Raw genomic sequence first — 23,044 nt, 5'->3', positions numbered from 1 at the left:
ATTGGAAAGTACCCGTTTTCCACAGATCTGCCTAATCACTACACAGACTAATCAAAACAAATCTAAAAAATTTTCAACAAAGCAAAAATTATACTTTGATAACAAACTAGATGAAGCTTAATATAAATACAACTGCTAGTTGTATTTCAGTTATGCTTCCCTTGAAGGCATATGGAAGATTCAACTAATAAAGTTAAATCAAGAACTTGGGAAGCACAGTAAAACTTTTTAACTAGAGGCTGCTGGGTTCCGTGCTATGTTATGGAAATACTACTCTTTATTCACCTTCTGTAATCCTTTGTGTATTTTTGCAGGTCTACGTATTACATTAAAGAACAGATGCATAGACCTGGTGTGTAAAATGGCAGAAGGCTCCAGACCCAAACTACAAAATAGCCACAAAGTTCCATCTTTAGAAAAGAATCGTAATTCTAACTCGATCCCTACAGGCCTCATCACCAGGCTTTGATCCTTTTGAGATAGTACACTTTTATCTCCTTTCTATCTTCGGTGCCTAGCACAGGGTCTGGCAATAATAGTAGCAACAACAACAACTAACATAAATTCCATCCTTCCTATAGGCCAGATATTATGCTAATAAACCTTTTATAGAAAATGCTTATTTAGCCCTGATGCAGCAGCTCATGCTTGTAATCCCAACACTTTGAAAGGCCAAGGCGAGAGGATTACTTGAGCTCAAGAGTTTGAGACCAACCTGGGCAACCCAGGGAGACTCCGTCTCTACAAAAAGTTTTTTAAAAATTAGCCAAGCGTGGTGGTACACGCCTGTGGTCCCAGCTACTCAGGAGGCTGAGATGAGAAGACCACTTGAGCCCAGGAGGTTGAGGCTGCAGTGAGTTGTGATTGTGCCACTGCACTCCAGCCTGGCAGCCTCAGCAACAGAGCAAGACCCTGTCTCAAAAAAAAAAGAAAAGAAAAGAAAAGAATGGAAAAAGAAAAAGAAAAAAGAAAGAAAGAAAGGAAAAGAAAAGAAAATGCTTATTTAATCCCCAAGAGAAGCTTCCTGAAGCAAATAATAACTCCTCATTTGAACACAGGGATAAAGGGGAAGGAAAATATGCATTTTACAAATAATGAACTAAAATCTATTCTATCAAAATTGTTCACTTATAAGCCAATTTTTATTATTACCAATTTAAAATTAAGCAAACAACCATTTAGCTAAGAAAAATATATAAATTTAAATGTTAGACAAATAAAAGTATTAATCTGAAAAATATTGATATTTAAAAGTTTTGAATCAACAAATTGTTGAGGCTCTTCTGTTTTTGAGAAGCCAGTTGACTTGTAGCTAAAGATGGATGCGAGGTCCTCCAAGGCTTCAGCCCTGCCTTGTGGGCACTCAACTCACATCTTTGGATCACAGCTACTCTCTCAGCAGATCAGGTTACCCCACATTTATATCACAAAAGGAGGCAAAAACAATGGTAAGGTCCACTTAAAATGTGAAGTGATATATTAAAGTTTACATATGTAAGTGTACCCATAACTGATTATTTTCCAGAATGGTCAGTAGCTTTCAAATTTTTGAGATTCGTAAAATCCTGGAAACAGAATGTGGATTCAACTGCAGGAGGAATGATAAGAGCTGATCTAGTACCAGGTGAAACAGACAGAAGGGAAGAGATCGGGAAACAGAAAAAGAAGATTAATTTCTTAGAAAGCATGAGGAGGCTTAAAGATAGTTAAAAGTATGGCTTTCTCTACCACTCTTCAGCAAATTCCTAACTAGCCCTCTGAGATTATACACTTAACATTTGGAAAGTGTTTGGTTATCAATAAAAGTGGAAATAATGCAAAAATAGGAAGCCCAAAAGACAGTAGAGATACAAAGGGGCTCCTAGTTGCATCACATTTTTATTTTGTTCCAATTTTAGACTTTCATATATATATATATACACATATATATATACATAAATTCTATTGATTAAAGTTCGTCTCTTTTAATAAAAATTCAGACAAAAATAAATTTATTCACTAATTCAGTAAATCAAATTGAATTATAACAGTTTTTACTTTCCCATGATTAAATACAAAATGCCCACATAAATTAAACTATTGCTTCTTAAGGCAATAAAATATAATTATATTTAAAAATTAAAACTATATTACAGTTTTCTAACTTAAAATAATTAAAATACATAGATAAGCTTAAAATGCATAATTCTAAGTAAATATGCAAGTTTATCAAGAAATGCTACCCAGAATCTCATCTCTTCTAGGTTGTGACTTTAGATAAGACAGTTGGCCTCTCCTGGGTTATAAACTGAGGGCACTGGATGAGAAGATCCTTCTAAGCTTCTTTCCTGCAGTATGGCCCTAACTTTTATCATGCCTAGTTTGAGAAGTCTTTCTACACAGATTTATTTTACAGATTGCTATGGATAAATTCATTCTAGAAAATGAAGGCTCCTTTCTAATAACAGACAGACATTTCGGGCCCTTGATGAACTTCCTCCCTCCCTTTAGCCATCACAGTCTCATAAAAAATTCTACGTAAGAACAAGATGGAAAATTAAAAGTCCAACTACTGTATTAATCTTTTCATAGTTGCCCTAAATGATTGACAAAGTAAAGTTTGTGTGTCAATATGATTTACATGCAAATAACCTATACAGATCAGGAAAAATGAATTAAAAAGTAATTGTTTATATTTGCTTGTTCCTAAGAAACTTTTCCATTAAGAATTTAGTCTGATTGAGTGAGCAGATAAAGTAGGTATATCTTTATGATTTTGCTGTTTCCTAACTTAATCTACCTTAGAATCTAAATCATTTTTCTACATGTGTTTTCATATCATTTTCCTGTTGATCTTTATCATAATACATTAGTGAGTACAAATGAGGTAAAATTCCCCAATCTCCACTCACTACAAGCTACATGTGTGTCTTAATGTACGTGGAAAGGTCTTTTGCCCTAACCTTAGATTCTACAATTAACTACTGCTAGTTTGATTGGTTGTAGGTGAACTAAGGTGTAGAGTATTTGAAGGCTAGTGAATGCGACTTGCAGTGATTAAGAAAAGTCTGTATTCTTTTCACATTAAAAGAAGAAGGTTTTATTAGATTGGTACAAAAGTAACTGCAGTTTAGCCATTACTTTTAATGGCAAAAACGAACCTAATAAAACCTAAATTTACTTGAACTGTGCATGAAACATCCTTCCCCCAGATCTCATTGAGGCTGGCTCCTTCACAATTCAGCTCCATTATAACTGCAAACAGCCTTCTCTGACCACTTGCCACCATATTACTCGATTAATTTCCCTACCTTATAAGATATTGTGAATATTAAATTTTAAAATTCATGTTAAATGCTCAGGACAGGCCCTGACACATAATAAGAACTCCATAGTATTAGCTATGATCATTTTTATGATCTGATATTATCTTGCTTATTTACTGTGTTACTGTTCCCCCACTATAATTTTCACTGCTATATTTCCAGTGGCCAGGAGACTTCCCAGTACATAGAAGGTGCTCAATACATTATTTATTAAATGGATCCATTTCAATATTCTCTCACCCATGAGTAAGACATGGCTGAGTGAACTCATATTCATTCTCTCACTTGAAATGAAATTTTTATGTGCAAAGCAGTGTAGTAGACACTGAGGATATGAGGTGAATTAATAAGTGAGTGTCCTTATGGGAAAGCAGGCTATGTCACCAGATATACAATATGGTATGGAACAAAAGAAGGGCATGGAACACCTGGTAAATTCAGAAATTTTCCTAACATCAACTGCTATTTGCTTGTTGGAACCTCCCAGAAACTTAACTTAATCTCCACTTCCTCTCCTAAGCTCTTGATCCATAAATCCCATTGCACACTGGACATATCACTCAGATGTCCTAAAGGCACCTCAAAGCTAAACTGGTCCCACTTCCCACCTCGCCTGCTCCTTCCTTTCATTTCCTGTGTCCATGGACAGCCACATACCTGTGTCATTCAAGGCAGGAATATGGGGATTATTCTCTTCTCTTCCGCTTTCTGCATTCCCACACACAGAGTCAGGCACTAACTCCTCGAGTTTGTTCTAATGCATGGAGTCTCTCTAATTTGGTCCCCTCCCTGCCCTCAATGTTGTCATTTTCTTTTTTACATCCCTATACAGCCCCTTACAGTCCAGGGACTAAGGTTTCTAGGTCACTTAATTCCCAGCACTTTTTAACTACCTGGATTTCAATATGTGAATGAGTGAATGAATGGTATAGGAACACAGAAAGGGGGCTGCTCTCTGAGGAGGTAGGGAAAGGCACCACAGATGAGGTAATACTTGAGTTTTTATTAAATAATGAATGGGAATGGGTCAGGGGAAGAAATTAGAGGAATCTTTCAAGCCCCAGAAGAACATGGGTCTTTCTGGGAGTAGTGAAAATCTCAATGTGGCTGGGGACAGGAGACATAGCTAGGCAAGTGACAAGAGATGAACCTGGGGAAGGCAACTGGGATTTGAATCTAAAGGGACTCAGAGGTCCCACAAATGGACTTGGACTTAATTCTGGAAGCAATAGGAAATCAGAAAATGTGCGTAAGCAGAGAAGTGGCCCCACCAGAGATGATTCTTCTGCAGACAGATAGCAGTAGGATGAAGCTGGTGGCAGAGAGGTGGTGAGTGTCAGAAATCCGGCCCCTACAGTGTGAAGGGAGAGAAAGGGATAGATTTCAGAGGTCTTGTAATGGTGGGATCAGTAATATTTGGTGATGTAGAGAACTACGTTAGCAACAACTGGGTACCTCAAAGTTAACTTAGTGATATTAGTAAAATCTTGTTTGCTATGTTTTTCTACCAAAACACTGCATCAAAACCAAAAAGACAAAAACAACCTCATATCAATTGGACAAAATAACCACGGGAACAATTTTAGTTACAGTATTTGGGCTTTTTCCAAACAAAATCATGTACAGTCCCAAAGGGCCTCAGAAGCCGGATGTCCTCTAAGTCCATAACAGATACTATTAGCTTTCGTGAGATCATAGGTCAGGAAAATGGAAAAAAGTCTAAACAACTAAAACAATCAAACACCAAGCAACTGAAAAATTGTTCAAATGATATTAGCGGAAACTAAGAAAACTGGGCCTACAGAGCAATCCATAGTGGATGTACAGCAGGTCCTTGAATAGCGTCACTCTGTTATTATGTTGATGAGAACAAAAACCGATTCCCAGACGAGGCCATTGTCTGTGTGGAGTTGCAGGTTCTCCCCATATCTGCATGGGTTTTCTCCCCTTATTCCAGTTCCTCCCACATCCCAAAAACGTGCATCTTCGTTGAACTGGCGTGTCTGCATGGTGCCAGTCTGAGTGAGTGTGGGTGTGTGTCTGAGTGCACCCTGGGAGGGAATGGCTCCTGGCCAGGGTTGGTTCCCACCTTGTGCCCTGAGCTACCCTGAGCTGCCAGGATAGGATCTGATCACTCACAACTCTGATTTGGAAGAAGTGTCTAAATAATTATCTTACTTGTTTTTATTCATCTTTCTTAAATGTATGTATAGCTTACATTTATTTTAATGTTTAATGTTAGAAGTGTTTAGTCTTATTTTGAGTTTTGGTGATGTTTTCGTGGCCAGAAATATGCCTTAGGAACTTAACTCTTTTTTTGTTTGTTTGTTTTGTTTTTGTTTTTTTGAGATGGAGTCTCGCTCTGTCGCCCAGGCTGGAGTGCAGTGGCGCGATCTCAGCTCACTGCAAGCTCCGCCTCCCGGGTTCACGCCATTCTCCTGCCTCAGCCTCCCGAGTAGCTGGGACTACAGGCGCCCGCCACCACGCCCGGCCAATCTTTTTGTATTTTTAGTACAGACGGGGTTTCACCGTGTTAGCCAGGATGGTCTCTATCTCCTGACCTCATGATTTGCCCGCCTCGGCCTCCCAAAGTGCTGGGATTACAGGCGTGAGCCACCACACCCGGCCTGAACTTAACTTTTTATATCAATCAGCCTATGGTAAAATTGATTTCACTTAACGTCACAGTTTCCAAGAACATTTGAACAAAGTGAGGATTTACTCTACAATAAAAAATATCATACAGAGTTAAAAAGTAACCTAAGATAATCTACTACAAAATTCAGAAAAGACTATAATTTCTTGCTGAGGATGAGAGAGGCCAGGAAAGCTTTTAAAAGAAGTGCCACCGGAGTTAGACCTTAAAGTGTGCAGTAATTTCACTTGCAGAGTTGAGGGGAAGTCCTCTTCAGAGAAAGAGAACAAAGACAGAGGTGGGAAAATCTGGGGAGCAGTAGAAGAATAGCCAGGGATTTCCATTTTGATTGGCTTATGGGGTACATAAATAGAAATAATGGAAATTAAAATTGAGAATGTAGTGCAGGGCCAGGTCTTAATGGATCCCAAATGCTACAATAAGCCATCTGAACTTCAGGGACCCACTAGAGGCAGAGTGAACAAAAAAGTGCCACACTCAGCGCCAGCTTCAGGAACAGTAACCTGGCAGGAAAGGGACAGGGGAATGAATGGACGGGGGCAAGGTAAACAATTGTTGGGTGCAAGTTAGGGTAGGGGCAATAGGAACAGATATGGAAGACACTTTTGAAACAAAAAAAGAAACAAGTAGGTGGGGCTTGATAAGATTGGAATTGGAAAAGGCTCAGAATAGTTCCAGTGAGAAACACAAGTAGGAGCAAATTTGTAATGAGACTGCAATGAAGCCAGAAGAGGTTCTAATTGTGGGTTGATATTTGTGGTAAAACCAATCAAACCAATTTTTCTGCTGAGTCTGGTCTCTGCACGGCCCCTGGAAATGCAGCAGCTGGTGGCTAGCTAGAGACTGAAGCTGTCCTAATAGGACAACAGGGGGTTAGGTGAGGGGGCGGGGGGAAATGGGAAGATCCAAGGTCTTTGATGATGTTATTGGATCGCTAAATTAACCAATCATGGGACTGTGAGTTACATGCTAAAACGTTATAGCAGATTTTCCTTATTGTTAACAAAAATCAGGATTCATGTCCTTTTTTTGTACTCAGTAATACAAGAGGAGGCGGAGAGAAATCAGATGGTGATACCTAGAATTGGAGATTTGCAGAGCAAGTAAAATAGGATCAGAGCCTGAAGTCCATGGAACTATCAAAAACTGAGCTCAAATGGCAGACCAAACGGTCCACATGAGTAGAGAGGCAGGTGAGGCCAGTGTGGCATGTCAAGGCAATGGATGAGGCAAGAAGCTGTTACACTGAGAATAAAGCCAAGATTCAGCAGGAGAGAAGATTGCAAAGAGGCAGAACTATAACTGGGTATCATCCAAGAAGATCATTTCAGATAAGGGGCAGTTTCAAATGTTAAGCAGGTCTGAAGTGTGGTTGTGCCTATAAGGAGCAAGAGTGAATTAGAAATAAAGTTCTTTGGCCGGGCACAGTGGCTCATGCCTGTAATCCCAGCACTTTGGGAGGCCAAGGTGGGTGGATCACGAGGTCAGGAGTTCGAGACTAGCCCAGCCAACATGGTGGAACCCCATCTCCACTAAAAATACAAAAATTAGCCAGGCGTGGTGGTGCACACCTGTAATCCCAGCTACTCAGGAGGCTGAGGCAGGAGAATCACTGGAATCCAGGAGGCAGAGGTTGCAGTGAGCCGAGGTCATGCCACTGCACGCCCTCCTGGGTGACAGAGTGAGACTCTGAGAAAGAAAAAGGGAAGAGAAGGGAAAGGGAAAGGAAAGGAAAGTTCCGTAATGTCCTCAGGCCAAAGATCTCTGAGGCCAGGGATTGGAACACCAGGTAAAGTGTTTAGCAGTTTCCATGAGATGATAGAAGAAAGAGAGAGTCAGCAAAAGTGGACTCTTCTAGGTTGAAAAGTGAGCAGAAGGTGTGAGTTGAATGTAAGATGGAAGAAGTGTGGTACACAGGATAGAGTGGAATTCACAACACAAGTTCTTGAGAGGCAATGAACAAGCAATAGACTGGATGTGCTGGTGGGAAGCAGGAAATTCTCTGGCTCCTGCTCCTCACTCTGAGAGCCAGAAAATTGAAAGAAATGACGACGAGTGAAGAATGTGGCTCAGGAACTTGTAATTTAGAATAAGGCCAAGAGTGAGTTTTGGCAAGAGTGTAGGGAAATGTTAAGGGAAAAGTTAAAGAATGAGAGGTCTGTGTAAGTAATGGAATCCTAGAGTGTACTAGGAAGGTATGGTTGGGGAGAAGAAAGGTATGAATTTGAGGATGGGGCTGAAATATTTAGACAGAAACCAGAGGCATAAGAGGCGGGGTAGGGGTGTGTATACTTCAGGGGACTTTTTTCTGTTTTTTCTGTTGTCGTTGTTGTTGTTGTTGTTGGATGGGGGTGAAAAGAGCCTCGCTGTGTTACCCAGGCTGCCAGGCTGGAGTTCAGTGGCACAAATGTAGCTCACTGCAGCCTTGATGACCTGGGCTCAAGCAATCCTCCTGCCTCAGCCTCCTGAGTAGCTGGAACTATAGGCACGTGCCACCACATCCAGCTAATTTTTAAGTATTTTTAGAGATGGGGGGGTCTCACTCTGTTGCACAGACTGGTCTCGAACTCCTGGCCTCAAGCAATCTTCCCACCTAGGCCTCCCAAAGTACTGGGATTGCAGGGGTGCCTGGCCCTTAGGAATGATTTTTAAAGACAGAAATGTAGATGATAGCCAATTGGGTTTTTGGCTGGAAAGACATAAGAGTTGATAGGAGAAAGCAGGACTGGAAGAATAAACTAAGGCAAATTTTGGCAGTTTAACAGCCTGGCAGAATGAAAATTGTAGATGCTTTCAGAAGCAAGCAGACCCTAGGCCTGATTTTGTAATTTACTAGCCATGTCACCTTAAGCTTCTGTTTCCTCATCATTAAAATGGAAATAAAAATACCTACCTTGCAGGGGCTTTAATATAATTTAGAGACAATCTATGCAAAACAACTGGCATTGTCATAAGCATTTCGTGGACACTCAATAATGTGAAGCATCACTCTTACTATAGCTAGCTTCCAAGCTCCCAGGCCTGTCAGGGCAAACAGCTTCTGACAGCGCAGCTGAGATTGGGAGAAGAAGGGGTCAGAATTTCCCCCAACGGCATTCTTCCCAAAGTACACAATACCATTACAGAATAAAGCCATGAGCTTAGCAATGAACAAGAGTGAAAATTCTGAATTAAACTCTGCACTAATTCAGCAGTCCTGTGGTGCAAAAGACCTGAAGAGGAACTTCACATATATGGCTGTAGAAACAAACTTTGTGCTCTGCATTTTGTTTATTCAGTGAATGAGCCTATCATCAGTACTTGCAAATTAGCTCTAATTATCAGATAAAAGTGATGTGGTTATTCTAATTGCCTGAAAATCAACTGCTACAAAGACTCTAAGTAGTAAGCAATAATTACCATATCATTTCATAAAGGAGGGTTTCTTTTTTTTCCTGACTGAAAGTAGCACATGCTCAAGATGAATTACAGGACTGGTTTAAACTTTTACTTATCTTTTCACAATTCACATCAGATCCATGCCAATGGTTCCCAGATTGAAATCTCCAGCCCAGGACTTTCCACAGCAATTCAAGCTGCCTGTCTGATATCTTTCCTTCAATATCTATTAGGCCACCCAAACTTAATATGGCAAAATCAGAACTCTTGGTAAGTCTCCAAACCAGTTCCTCCCCAGGTCTCTCCCTCCTCATAAATAGCCCTACCATACACCCAGTTTTTCCAAGTCCAACACATAGGAATCCTCCTTGATTTATGCCTTTTCTTATTCTCTTACAGGCAGCCATCAGCAAGTCCTGTGAGCTCTACTCTGAAATACGTCCCAAAGCCATGACACTTCTCTCCTTCTCCGCTGCCACTAACCTTGTCTGAGTCACCATCACATCTCAGTTGGATGACTAGATAACTAATTCCCTATTCTCTCTACTCCTCCACTATCCATTCTTCACCTAGCAGCCAGAGGAACCAAGAAAAGTATACAAATCAGGTCCTATCATTCTCTTGTTTAAACCCTCTAATGGTTAACTGCTCTTACAATAAAATCCAAATTTTTCCCCATGGCCTGCAAGGCCCACTTGACCTCACGCCTGCCCACCTCCCTGACCTCAACTCCTGTCATGCTCCCCTTTGCTCATGTACTCCAGCCACACTGGACTTCTTCCTTTTCCCTGAACATGTGAAGCTCCTCCCCACCATTCCCTTGCCAATCCCTCTCCTGGAATATCCTGACATCAAACCTTTTCATGGCTTGCTCTTCTTTTCACTGAGAGTGAAATGTTACCTCCTCTATGAGTCTGTCTCAATTTTAATTCGTACCTAGTCATTCTGTACTAAATTATACTTTTTTATTATTTTTATACTTCTCCCCACCAAAATGGCATAGGGCAGGCACTCAATAAATGTAGGATTCATGAATAAACTATACATAAATGTTCTTCAATTGAATTAAGGTAAACACATCAGAAAGGCTTAAAGTATCATCCTACTTGGGACAGTCAGATCTCCTAGAATTCACCTTCAATTCAAAAGTCACTCAAAAATCTGCTGAATTGGTTTCCACCAGCTCCCAAGCCCATAAGGAAAGACGGTGGTAAGCAGTCGCCAAGCAAAGTGCACTTGTATCCTTCTACAGCTTCTTAGTTCATACCTCCATGCACTACTGTGGCTGAGAGCCTCTGGGAACAGTAGGGACTCGCCTCATGAAGACCCAGATTGTGTTTCTTAAAGAACCTGAGCAGATCTCCCACCTCATTAGGCAGAGTCACCAGCAGCAGGGCAGCTCCAAGAAGACTTGAGGACAAGGGTAGTTTATCCTTGCCAGGGGGAGAATATTGCTGAGTCTCCTGCTCTGCACAGCCATCTCATTGATACAGAACCTGTGTCAGTTGGATTCTTCCTGTTTATCGATCACTACAACCCTTCTGACAACCACGCAAAGGCTTCAAAGTGTATGGAGAACTGGAAGGGACAATGGGGAAGGTCCTAGTTTTCGATCATGTCTATGAAGTAACCACAGTGCTTTTCACACCATATAAGAATTAGACCTTGATAAGGAAAAAAATTTTGCTGACATATATCAAAGAGTATGTGAATATGTCAAAAATAATAATTTGTTTTACTTAAAAAAATTAAACCTAGGAGAGACCATAGCACTTTTTACATCTAAACCCTCCAGATTAGACAAAGGAGAAAAATGGGCCCAGAAAATGTAAACGGCTTGCTGAAGATCTCCAGCAATTCAGAATATTTTTGGATATATGACACCTTATATTTTGTACATTTTTAAAGATGGATAAAAGTGAACTGATGATGAAGGATAATTTCTTTACTTTACCCACACTCAGGAGTTTGAGTAAAATTAACATTACGAGGATGTTTTCTCTGATGCTGTCAGACATGTAATTGAACTCAACAAGGTCGCATCTCTTGGGGAAAAAAAATCTCCTTTTCTCATCTCACATCTTGTTACACTTTGTTTTTCCTTTCCTCTTGCTACATGTAATTTGTTGAGGTAGAATGCCTTCATACTGAATTTATCTTGGAAAGATTTTCCAAGAAATTAGAGTTCCAAGTTTTCCAGACGTTGCAAAACAAACCCTGTACTTGCCTTTCTTTGACGAAACTTGGCAGCCTGCCTCAAAAACATATTACTCAGCATGTGCCCTCATGGCATAATTCCCAAATCTTCTATAATCTTACAAAAGCATTTTTTATTTCTGAAGAAATGTTCACTTTCAGATAAGATGCCTCCATGACCTGAATCAGCTACTTCCCTGTGTCATTTAGAAAATCAACTGGAGCCTAACCCAGGGAGGAGGATACTAGGCCTATAAACATGTACATTTAAAATATTCTGTGATAACCAAAATGCATGTACTGGCAGTATACTTCTGATTACTTTTATATTTATAATAATTTGACAGTTTTATTTTAAAAATTAGCATTCAACAGAATGCAAATAATATAGACAATTTTTGGTTGGGTTCTTAATCTTTATCCTGATGTTACCCATAAATGAAAAAATGCTAGATCAGATTATTTGCTGAGTATACAGATGATACATGCTCATTTGGAGAAAAATTCAAAATGTGTAACAAAGAAAGTAAAAGTCACCTGAGATTCAGCCACCATACAGAGAAAGAATCACTACAGTTTGGTAACCACTGTTGTAATATCTTTCTACGCACATACACATAATATGTGATTTTATGCACATGGAATAGTATATAAGTTGGCTTGTGGACAAGTTCTTGCTAATTCTATGGTCTTTTGATGAGAGTATCTATCTTCCCCTTCCCCTGTGTCACCTCCCCTGCCGCTCCTTAGCCAATGGAACAGCCTAGTATGCATCCGTCCATAACTCCTTCTGGGTTCGTACACTTTCATGGCAATAGCTATAATTTATTAAGTGCTTAAGATGTTTTCCAGCCTATTTGGTACTTTGTGTTTCCCCCACCCTTTATTTGTTAAGGTATGTTGTTCCTTTCAGTGACTCTTTTTACCACCTATTTTACTTTCTGTCTCACTCATCTAAAAATCCAAAGAATTGCTTCCTCACATGTGCAGTCCCCACAGCTGATGCTGCAGAAGGACTTCATGGCAGCTCCATTTCTCTTTTTCTGTTTCCTTTTGGTTTTTAGCACAAGGCCCCATGCAAAGGGGCCTAATTTAATAAATATCCTAAGTGGCAGATATTGGAAAAGAAATAAAGGTCACAACTATGACTGAACAAACAGGGACTTCTTTGTTATTTTTACAAAGATAAGAAAATGTTAGCCATAAGGAGTGACCTTGCTAAAAAATTTCATCAGGAGAAGTATTTAATGGGCATAACCCCAGCCTTCTTATTATAGCATAAACATAACATCAAAATATAATATTCAATTATCTGATGATTGAAAAAGATTTGAGTTATTCTTTAGCTAACGGAATTACAAGAAGGAATTATTAAACACAAAAATACAAACAAACTTCATGTTGAGAACTGCATTATTTGTTAAATGTTAAACTACATATAAATGGAGACACAGTTTGCTCATTAAACCTACATTAATGTTGCATATCTCATATCCCAGACACTGTTGGATGTTGTGGGGGAAAAAAAGGTAAAACGGATACAACTCTTGTCTTCAATAAGCTTGTAGTTCAGTGCAGCACTATCTAACAGAAAGATAATGCAAACCATGTGTAACTTTTTAAAAGTAAAAAGCACCAGGTAAAATAAATTGTAATACTATATTTTATTTAACCTAATATATCCAAAATATTATTTCAACATGTAACTAATATTCAAAAATTATTGAGATAGTTCACATACTTTTTGTCATACTAAGTCTTCAAAATTCAGCATAGGTTTTACATTTATAGTACATCTCCATTTGGACTAGCCACATGCTATGGTTTGAATGTTCACTCCAAAACTCTCATTGAGATTTAATTGCCATTGTGACAGTATTAAGAGGTGGAACCTTTAAGAGGTGATTAGGTCATGGGGACTGCACTCTCATGAATGGATTAATGCTATTGTCATGGGAGTGGGTTTGTTATTGCAAGACTAGGTTTTTATTAAGTGAGCCTGGCCCCCATGCTCTCTCTTTTTACACACACTCACTTGCCTGCTTACCTCCCACCATAGGATAACATAGCAAGAAGGCCCTTATCAGATGCTGGTACCATCCTCTTGGACTTTCCAGCCTCCAGAAATGTGAGAAATAAATTTCTTTTCTCTATAAATTACTCGGTCTTGAGTATTCCGTTACAGCAACAGAAAATGAAATAAGATGCCATACTTCAGGGGCTCAATAGCCACATATAGCTGGTGGCTATCATATTGGAAAGTACAGGTCCAGTGCATTTGTCAGAATAAGTCAGGTTATGCTGTATACAAACCACCCCAAAATCTCAATGGCTCAAAGAATCAAAAGTATATTTCTAGTTTAAACTATATGCACTTTGCAGGTCAGCAGGAGACTCTGGACATTGCAGTCATTCAGGGACTCAGACTTCATCTCTACATACCATCACAGTGAATAGGAAGGAAAAGTAGGAGTTGAGCAGTGGCTATTAAATGATTTCACCTGAAAATAATTTGCATCACTTCTGATCACATTTCTTTGGTCAAAGTGAGTCATTTGGCCAAAGATGGTGGAAAGTACAATCTTATCATCTGCTCAGAAGACTGAGAGCTGGAAATATTTGCTGTACAATATCAATGATTACCATATGTATTAAGCAAACATTATGAGTCAAGCAATGTGGAAAACAAGAAGGGAGAAAAAGAGTAGATAGCTAGATCTACAACACAGGATGGAGGTGATGAAAGCTCTCAGTAAGAGAGAGATAAAAGGCTTAGGGAGTTGAGGGGAGAGTCAAGTTACTGCTGGCACCAATGGAGAAGCAGCCATAAATAGCACTTGCCTGGAACTGTCTTACACATCAGGAGGATCACTCCACCTAATTAACTCAGAGTCTAGCCTTGAGAAAGCAGATATCTCAACTCTATTATAGAGGACATATTGCCACTACGCACACCCTATAAAAAAATGTACACTACAACATATGCTAGACTCACACATGCACTTTGAGGGTGATTTTGTGTAAATCGTCCTTTTAAATCAGTGGTCGCCAAACTTTTTGGTACCAGGGACTAGTTTCATGGAAGATAATTTTTCCATGGACCAGAGTGGGAGGTTGTTTCAGGATGAAACTCTTCCACTTCAGATCGTCAGGCATTAGACTCTCATAAGGCACACACAATCTAGATCCCTTGCATATGCAGTTCACAAATAGTTACCACTCCTATGAAAATCTAATGTTGCCACTGATCTGACAGGAGGTGGACTGCTCAGGCGATAGTGTTCACTCACCTGTAGCTCACCTCCTGCTGCGTGGCCCAGTTCCTAACCAGACCGTGGTCTGGGGGTTGGGGGCCCTGTTTTAAATGAATTACTCTTAACTTATAAAACAGCCATCTCTGAACCAGCCATCAGATCATCCAGAACATTCTAAGATCTCAGAAGAGGGGTAAGGGGAGTAATCTGCAGTGACTAATACCTGCACTATGTTCTGAAAACGTCCAGTAGAATAAGAAATTCAGTGAAAAACCAAAGATAGTCTCCAGAAGAACAATTTTAATTTCCTAATCAGCATCCTGTACTGGTATTGAGAGACTGCTTTGTTGAGAAACAGACCATTCTGATTAGATAAAATAATTTTTTATAGAGGAATGGAAACTAAAACTGGAGAATTAAGTTAGCACCATGGTATACTGGAAGCCCTTCATTGCAAAGAAAGTGATTTTTAACTATTTCTATTTTCCCAATTAATTGCCTTAGAATAATATCTCTAAAGAGTTGGAAACCTAGAAAGTACCCCAAAAATGATGAATACTTTTGTTATTACCATTTTATAAGGAAACCTAGAAAGTACCCCAAAAATGACAATTTTTGTTATTACCATTTTGTAAGGGGGGGTCTCTGATAATTCTGTGTGGTACATTCACCTTGCTAGGAATGATGGATTGGCCTTTTAAGGCTGACATAGTTCCTGGGTTTTATGTGACCACTTGGGTTTAGTTCTCCCAAGGCCAGATTTCCATGCATGTTAATCTCATTTACTAGTGAAGATTAAAGAAAATAACAGAAAACAGCTTAATTTTTGGATTCCTAAAAAGCATAAAATAATTTGAGAACCTTGAAATTCTAAAGCATAATGTAACACACAAAAGCAGTATCCACTTAGGTAAATTAGACTTGTATGTTATCTTGAGGTAATAGAATGCCACTAGAATAATAAGTGAAAGACAATTAAGCTCGATAATGGCTATGTTCTCAAGAAGCTACTCAGCCAGCCACACATCACCAGGGGGAAGCTACTAGAAGATATTGGTGAGTGGAAGAGAGTAGGCCTTACAAGAACAAGGGAGAAATCAAAAGTCACCCAAGATGACAATAACTTTTCTAGCTTTGATGGATCAGGCCTTTGAGTTATATGAGGGAGCATATAATTTCTTTCCATGTTTCTCTCTTCTGAACAAAAATAATTCAAAGTTCATATGCATGATAAAGTTCAGCATTTAAAGGGCACTGACATTTTATTGATATTAAAAATAAACTAAGAGAGAATATGTAATTTTTTCCTCTGGATTTCTTACCTTTTCATTTATGACTAGGAGGCAGACATAACTTTTCTGACCAACTTTTTAACTGTCAAGTAAATAATGAACCCACATACAAGTCCTGGAAGAGTCACTAAAGAAACCCCCAAAGTAAATAAAGAAATATAAAATGGAAAGCAGTGTTCCTACTTTTGAGCAGATTATTTCAATTCTAATTACTCAGTTTAGAATGCATTCCAGTTGCCCATATGTATCTAGTGATACCCAAGTTACTTCTAAATTTAGGTCAAGATTATCAATAAGTGATCAGAAAGAGAACAGCCTGGCCAACATGGTGAAACCCCATCTCTACTAAAAATACAAAAATTAGCTGGGCGTGGTGGCACGTGCCTATAATCCCAGCTATCCTGGAGGCTGAGGCAGGAGAATTGCTTGAACCTGAGAGGCGGAGGTTGCAGTGAGCTGAGATTATGCCACTGCACTTCGGCCTGGAAGACAGAGCAAGACTCCATTCCAAAAAAAATAAATAAATAAACTGCTAATGTAACGTGGTGATTCTCCTGTAGAAAAGCAGTTTTTCTTGTAAGGTTGCAGGAGCAAGTTCTCACTGGGGATCCACAATGTCAGCACCCATTCAACTCTCTGACCCTCTAGTCTCTGAGCTGGAGCAGCAGACTCTGCTTCCATGTTTGGTTCTGCCCCAGACTCTGACCTTACTCTAGCTACAGGGCCCAGGCAGATATAAAAAAAATTAGTATGGATGAGGCAGGAGAATGGCGTGAACCCAGGAGGCGGAGCTTGCAGTAAGCCAAGATTGTGCCACTGCACTCCAGCCTGGGCGACAGAGCGAGACTCTGTCTCAAAAAAAAAAAAAAAAAAAAATTAGTATGGATGGAGACAGAGCAAGATGGCCAAATAGTAGCCTCCATCAATCATCCTCCCTGAAGGAACACCAAATTGAACAACTATTCACAGAAAAAAAAGCACCATCATAAGAACCAAAAATCAGGTAAGTGACCACAGTACCTGGTTTTAACTTCATATTGGTGAAAGAGGCACTGAAGAAGTAGGAAAGGCAGTCTTGAATTGCCAGTGCCATCCCTTCCCCATCCCCTGCAGCAGCTGCATTGTTCAAAGAGAGAATCTACGTGCCTGGGGAAGGGAGAGCACAGTGATTGTTAGACTTTACACTGAAACTCAGTCTTGCCCTGTCACAGCAGAAAGCAATACAGGCAAAACTCAATGGAGGGCGAATTCAGGCCAGCCCTAGCCAAAAGGGAATCACCCATCCCAGAAGTCAGAACCTGAATTCTGGCAAGGCTTATCACCCTGGCTAAAGTACTCTGAGGTCCTAAATAAACTTGAAAGGCAGTCTAGGCCACAAGGACTGCAATTCTTGGGAAAGTCCTGGTGCTGTGCTGGGCTCAGAGACAGTGAACTTGGGGGCATGTGACCTAGTGAGACCAGCTCACGTGCACCATCTCTTCCACAACCACAGGCAACACAGCTCACAGCTCCAAAAGAGACTCCCTTCTGCTTGAGGAGTGGAGAGGGAAGAATAAAGAGAACTTTGTCTTGCAACTTGAATACCAGCTCAGCCATAGTAGGATAGGGCACCATAGTAGGATAGGGCACCAGGCAGAGTTCTGAGGCCCTATCTCCTGGATGCCCAGATGACATTTCTAGACACACCCTGAGCCAGAAGAAAACCCCTTCCTTGAAGGGAAGAACCCAGTCCTGGCAGGATTCATCATCTGCTGACTAAAGAGCTCTTGGGCCCTGAATAGTCAAGAGTGGTAGCCAGGTAGTACATGCTGTGGGCCTTGGGTGAGACTCTAACCACAGTGGAATAAAACTAGAAATCATTAACAAGAGAAACTTTGGAAACTATACAAACACATGGAAATTAAACAACATGCTCCTGTTCCTGAATGGCCAATAGGTCAATAAAGAAATTAAGAAGGAAACTGAAAATTTTTTTGAAACAAGTGATATAGGAAACACAACATACTAAAACCTATGGGATATAGCAAAAACAGTGCTAAAAGGGAAATGTATAGTTATAAGTGCCTACATCAAAAAAGAAGTAAAACTTCAAATAAGCAATCTAATAGTGTATCTTAAAGATTAGAAAAGCAAGAGCAACCCAAACACAAAATCAGCAGGAAAAAATAGTGAAGATGAAAGCAGAAATAAATGAAGAAAACAATACAAAAGATCAATGAAACTAAAAGCTGATTTTTTGAAAAGATTAAAAACAATCAACAAAACTTTAGCCAGATTAAGAAAAAAACACAGAAGACCTACATAAATAAAATCAGAGATGTTAAAGGAGATATGACAACCAATACCACAGAAATTCAAAAGACCATGAGAGGCTGCTATGAGCAACTATATGCCAATAAATTGGAAAACCTAGAAAAGATGAATAAATTCCTAGACAAATACAACCTACGAAGATTGAACCATGAAGAAATCCAAACCCTGAAGAGATTAGTAACAAGTAAACAAAAGATCAAAGCTGTAGTAAAAAGTCTCCCAGCAAATAAAAGCCCAGGACCTGATGCCATCACTGCTGAATTTTACCAAATATTTAAAGAAAAACTAATACTACTCCTACTCAAACTATGCCAAAAAATAGAGGATGAGGGAATACTTCCAAGCTCATTCTACAAGTCCAGTATTACCCTGATGCAAAAATCAGACAAAGATACATCAATAAAAGAAAACTACAGGCCAATAAAACCATCAATGAAATGCTATCAAACCAGATTCAATAGCATATTAGAAAATCATTCATCATGACCACGTGGGATTTATCTTAGGAATGCAAGGATGGTTCAACACACACAAATTAATCAATGTGATATATCATATCAATAGAATAAAAGATAAAAAACATATTATTTCAATTGATGCTGAAAAAGCATTTGATAAAATCCAATATCCCTTCATGATAAAAACTCTCAAAAAACAGGGTATAAAAAGAACATACCTCAACATAATAAAAGCCATATAAGACAGACCCACAGTTAGTATCATATTGAACAGCAAAAAAACTGAAAGCCTTTCCTCTAAGATCTGGAACATGACAAGGATGCCCATTTTACCACCATTAATTGGAACTCCTAGCTAGAGCAATCAGACAAGAGAGAAATAAAGGGCATTGAAATCGGAAAGGAAGAAGTCAAATTTCCTTGTTTGCAGATGGTATGATCTTATATTTAGAAAAACCTGAAGACTCCATCAAAAAACTATTAGAACTGATAAACAAATTTTGTAAAGTTACAGGATACAAAATCAACATACAACAATCAGTAGCATGTCTATATGCCAACAATGAACAACATGAAAAATAAATCAATGAAGCAATCCCATTTATATTAGCTACAAATAAAATAAAATAAAATACCCAGGAATTAACCAAAAAACTGAAAGATCTCTACAATGAAAACTATACAACATTTATGAAAGACATGAAAAAGGACACAAAGAACTCAAAGATTCTTCCATGTTCATGGATTGGAAGAATTAATACTGTTAGAACGTTCATACTACTGAAAGAAATCTACAGATTCAATGCCATCTCTATCAAAATACCAATGGCATTCTTCACAGAAAGAGAGAAAACAATCCTAAAAATTTATATAAAACCACAAAAGACACACCATAGCCAAAGCTAACCTAAGCAAAAAGAAGAAAACTAGACAAATTGCATTATCTGACTTCAAGTTATACTACAAAGCTACAGTAACCAAAACAGCATGGTACTCTGGTTTTAAAAACAGATACATAGACTAATGGAACAGAATAGAGAACCCAGAAACAAATCCATACCTCTACAGCAAACTCATTTTTGACAAAGGTGACAAAAACATACATTGGGGAAAGGATCTCCTCTTCAATAAATGATGCTGGGAAAACTGGATAGCCATCCACATGCAGAAGAATGAAATTAGATCCCTATCTCTCACAATATACAAAAATCAAATCAAAATGAATTAAAGACTTAAATCTAAGACCTCAAACTGTGAAACTACTACCAGAAAACATCGGGAAAACTCTCTAGGACATTGGACTGGGCAAAGATTTCTTGATTAATACCCTACAAGCAAAGGCAACCAAAGCAAAAACAGGCAGATGGGATCACATCAAGTTAAAAAGCTCTGCACAGCAAAAGAAACAACCCACAAAGTGAAGAGACATCACACAGAATGGGGAGAAAATATTCACAAACTGTCCATCTAACAAGGGATTAATAACCAGAGTATGTAAGAGCTCAAACAACTCTATAGGAAAAAATCTAACAATCTGACTTTTAAATGGGCAAAAGATCTGAATAGATATTTCTCAAAAGAAGACATGCAAAAGGCAAACAGGCATATAAAAAGATGCTCAACATCATTGATCATCAAAGAAATACAAATCAAAACTACAATGAGATATCATCTCGCCCCAGTTAAAATCGCTTTTAACCAAATTCAGTCAATAACAAATGCTGACAAGGATGTGAAGAAAAGGGAACCTTCATCCATAGGTGGTACAATCCATAGTGGTTGTAAATTAGTACAACCACTATGGAGAACGGTTTGGAGGTTCCTCAAAAAACTAAAAATAGAGCTAACATATGATCCAGCAATCCTACTGCTAGGTGTATACTCAGAAAAAAGGAAATCAGTATATCAAAGAGATATCTGTACTCTCATGTTTGCTGCAACACTGTTCACAATAGCCTATATTTGGAATCAACATAAGTGTCCATCAAGAGACAAATGGATAAAGAAAATGTGGTGCATATACACAATCAAGTACTATTCAGTCATAAAAAAGAATGATATCCTTCCACTTGCAAAAACATAGGCAGAACTGGAGGACATTATGTTAAGTCAGGCACAGAATGACAAATTTTGCATGTTCTCACTTATTTGTGGAAGCTAAAAATAAAAACAAACCCATGGAGATAGTAGAAAGATAATTACTAGAGGCTGGGAAAGGTAATGGGGGAATGGGGAGTGGGGATGATTAATGGGTACAAAATCATACTTAGAATGAATAAGGCTTAGTATTTGATAGCACAAAAGAGTGCCTACAGTGAACAATAATGTATTATACATTTTATAATAACTAAAAGTATAATCAGATCATTGTAACACAAAGAAAGGGCAAATAATTGAGGAAATGGATGCTCCACTTACCCTGATGTGATTATTAGGCATGTGTGCCTGTACCGAAATATCTCAAGTACCCCATAAATATATATACCTACTGTGTACCCACAAAAATTAAAAATTAAAAAGAAATTAAATTAGTTTACGTTAGTTACCACACAGTGATGGATGATCCAGAAGAACTCTGAGTTGAAGAGAAAAACTAACGATAAATTTTGAAGTCACTAAGGATAATCCACCTGTGGTTAATCAAGTGGTCACACAGATAAGCCATTTATATTTTACTCCACTTTAAATGTCCCAAACTGCAAGTGGTGACTCTGAGCATCAGCAGTCTGCTCATAGGTATGCTGGGTGGTCTCTACATTGGCATCCTAAATGACTTATTAATACATGTACCATCATTCCTTTTGTGTTTAGAGATGTTTAAAGGGAGAAGGAGGATAAGAATTAAGATAAAGGAGTTATGAACAAACTCTGCAAGCTATTCTGAGGGCATAGAGTCTTTTACAATATACTTTTCTCTCATTAAAAACAACTTTACTGTATACTATGCCATATACATTCCAAGGATAGTTTGATCACTTATATTACTCAAATACAAATTATTTTTGTTACTAATTATAATAGAATAACTACTTCAAACAGATACAGCCTTCCTCCCAGTCCATTTATTTATATTCTAAAACACAGTATATTTCTTGTTACTTTCCATTCTTTACCTCAGTTGAAGAGGCAGGAAATATCTCATCCTTTGTTCCAGGAGAAAGCACCATTATCACCTATCCTGTAAATCAAAACAACCCCTAAGGTCTAAAGTTTCATTTCCAAAACCACCTCTCACATAGGGTCTATTATTTGGTTGGAGAAAAAAGACGTTAACTGCCACGGCCCTAGGACCTAAGCTTATTTTGTCTGAGCCAAATATTAATATTATAAGACAGCAGTTCCTAGCAGAAAAGCATAATAAGCAATCCTCCAGCAGCTATAGTCAGTCCTTTACTAAGGTTATTCCAAAAGATACCATAGGAAGCACAAAACTAGTATTAAGTATAATAGTTCTCTTTCTATGATTTCAAGGAAAAGGGATATATAAATAAACTCTTAAGTAGATTTAAAAATAAAAAAAGCTATAAATCTATTCAAAATTTAAATAAGCAACTGGCTAGAGTTAATAATGATCCTGATATCTTCAAAATTAATAGAAATAAAAAGTAATAGAAAATGTTCTAAGAATGAAAAATCTAGAGGCAAGCATACACCTCCCAAGCAAAAAATCTAATGTTAGACATTAAAACCTATGCATGCTGTCTCTCTCTCTCTCTCTCTCTCCACCTTCCCAAATGACCTTCAAATAATTTATCCACAGGAATCCAAGTATCAAGGAAAAAACTTTGCACACAAAAATGAATATTCAAATACACACTATGGGAAAGGGAAAAGCATTTCTACTGAAATGGAATATGGCAGCTATTTAAAGCTAACACATTTATGACTAGTATAAACCATTATTGATTGAGATTATTAAAGAGAAACCAAATGCCAAGTTCCAAAATAAAATTTGGAAACATTCCAGAACATTTCTAAAATTGTGTGTCCTGTGGAGCATAAATTTATAATCGAATACTATTTGCCAAGAAACTGACAGAGATTCTAACATTACCGAATTACTTTTATGAAGGATGACTTCTAGAGAAACCATAATAATGCTATACATCTTAAATGCATTTTTTAAACACAGAAAAGTAAAGCTTGTTTGCAAACCATATGGCTGATTGAATTAATTCTCAATTCCCTAATG

At 38.4% G+C, this 23,044-nt stretch overlaps 1 protein-coding gene across 2 annotated transcripts in view; it reads right to left on the bottom strand.

Annotated features, from left to right (window-relative positions):
• PLCL1 (phospholipase C like 1 (inactive)) overlaps positions 1-23,044 on the bottom strand; it is a 352,562-nt gene that overhangs the window by 173,624 nt on the left and 155,894 nt on the right. The window contains exon 2 of one of the 2 annotated variants that reach the window (XM_054679198.2): positions 17,102-17,227. The exons of the other annotated variant lie outside the window; for it this stretch is intronic. The gene's annotated coding sequence lies outside the window, so the exon portion shown is untranslated. The remainder of the gene's footprint in view (positions 1-17,101; positions 17,228-23,044) is intronic. 2 annotated transcript variants of the gene reach the window in all.

Source organism: Pan troglodytes, chromosome 13 (assembly GCF_028858775.2).
Source record: "Pan troglodytes isolate AG18354 chromosome 13, NHGRI_mPanTro3-v2.0_pri, whole genome shotgun sequence".
NCBI lineage: Eukaryota > Metazoa > Chordata > Mammalia > Primates > Hominidae > Pan > Pan troglodytes.
Note: the sequence above shows the minus strand (reverse complement) of the source record. Positions and strands in the feature narration are given on the sequence as shown.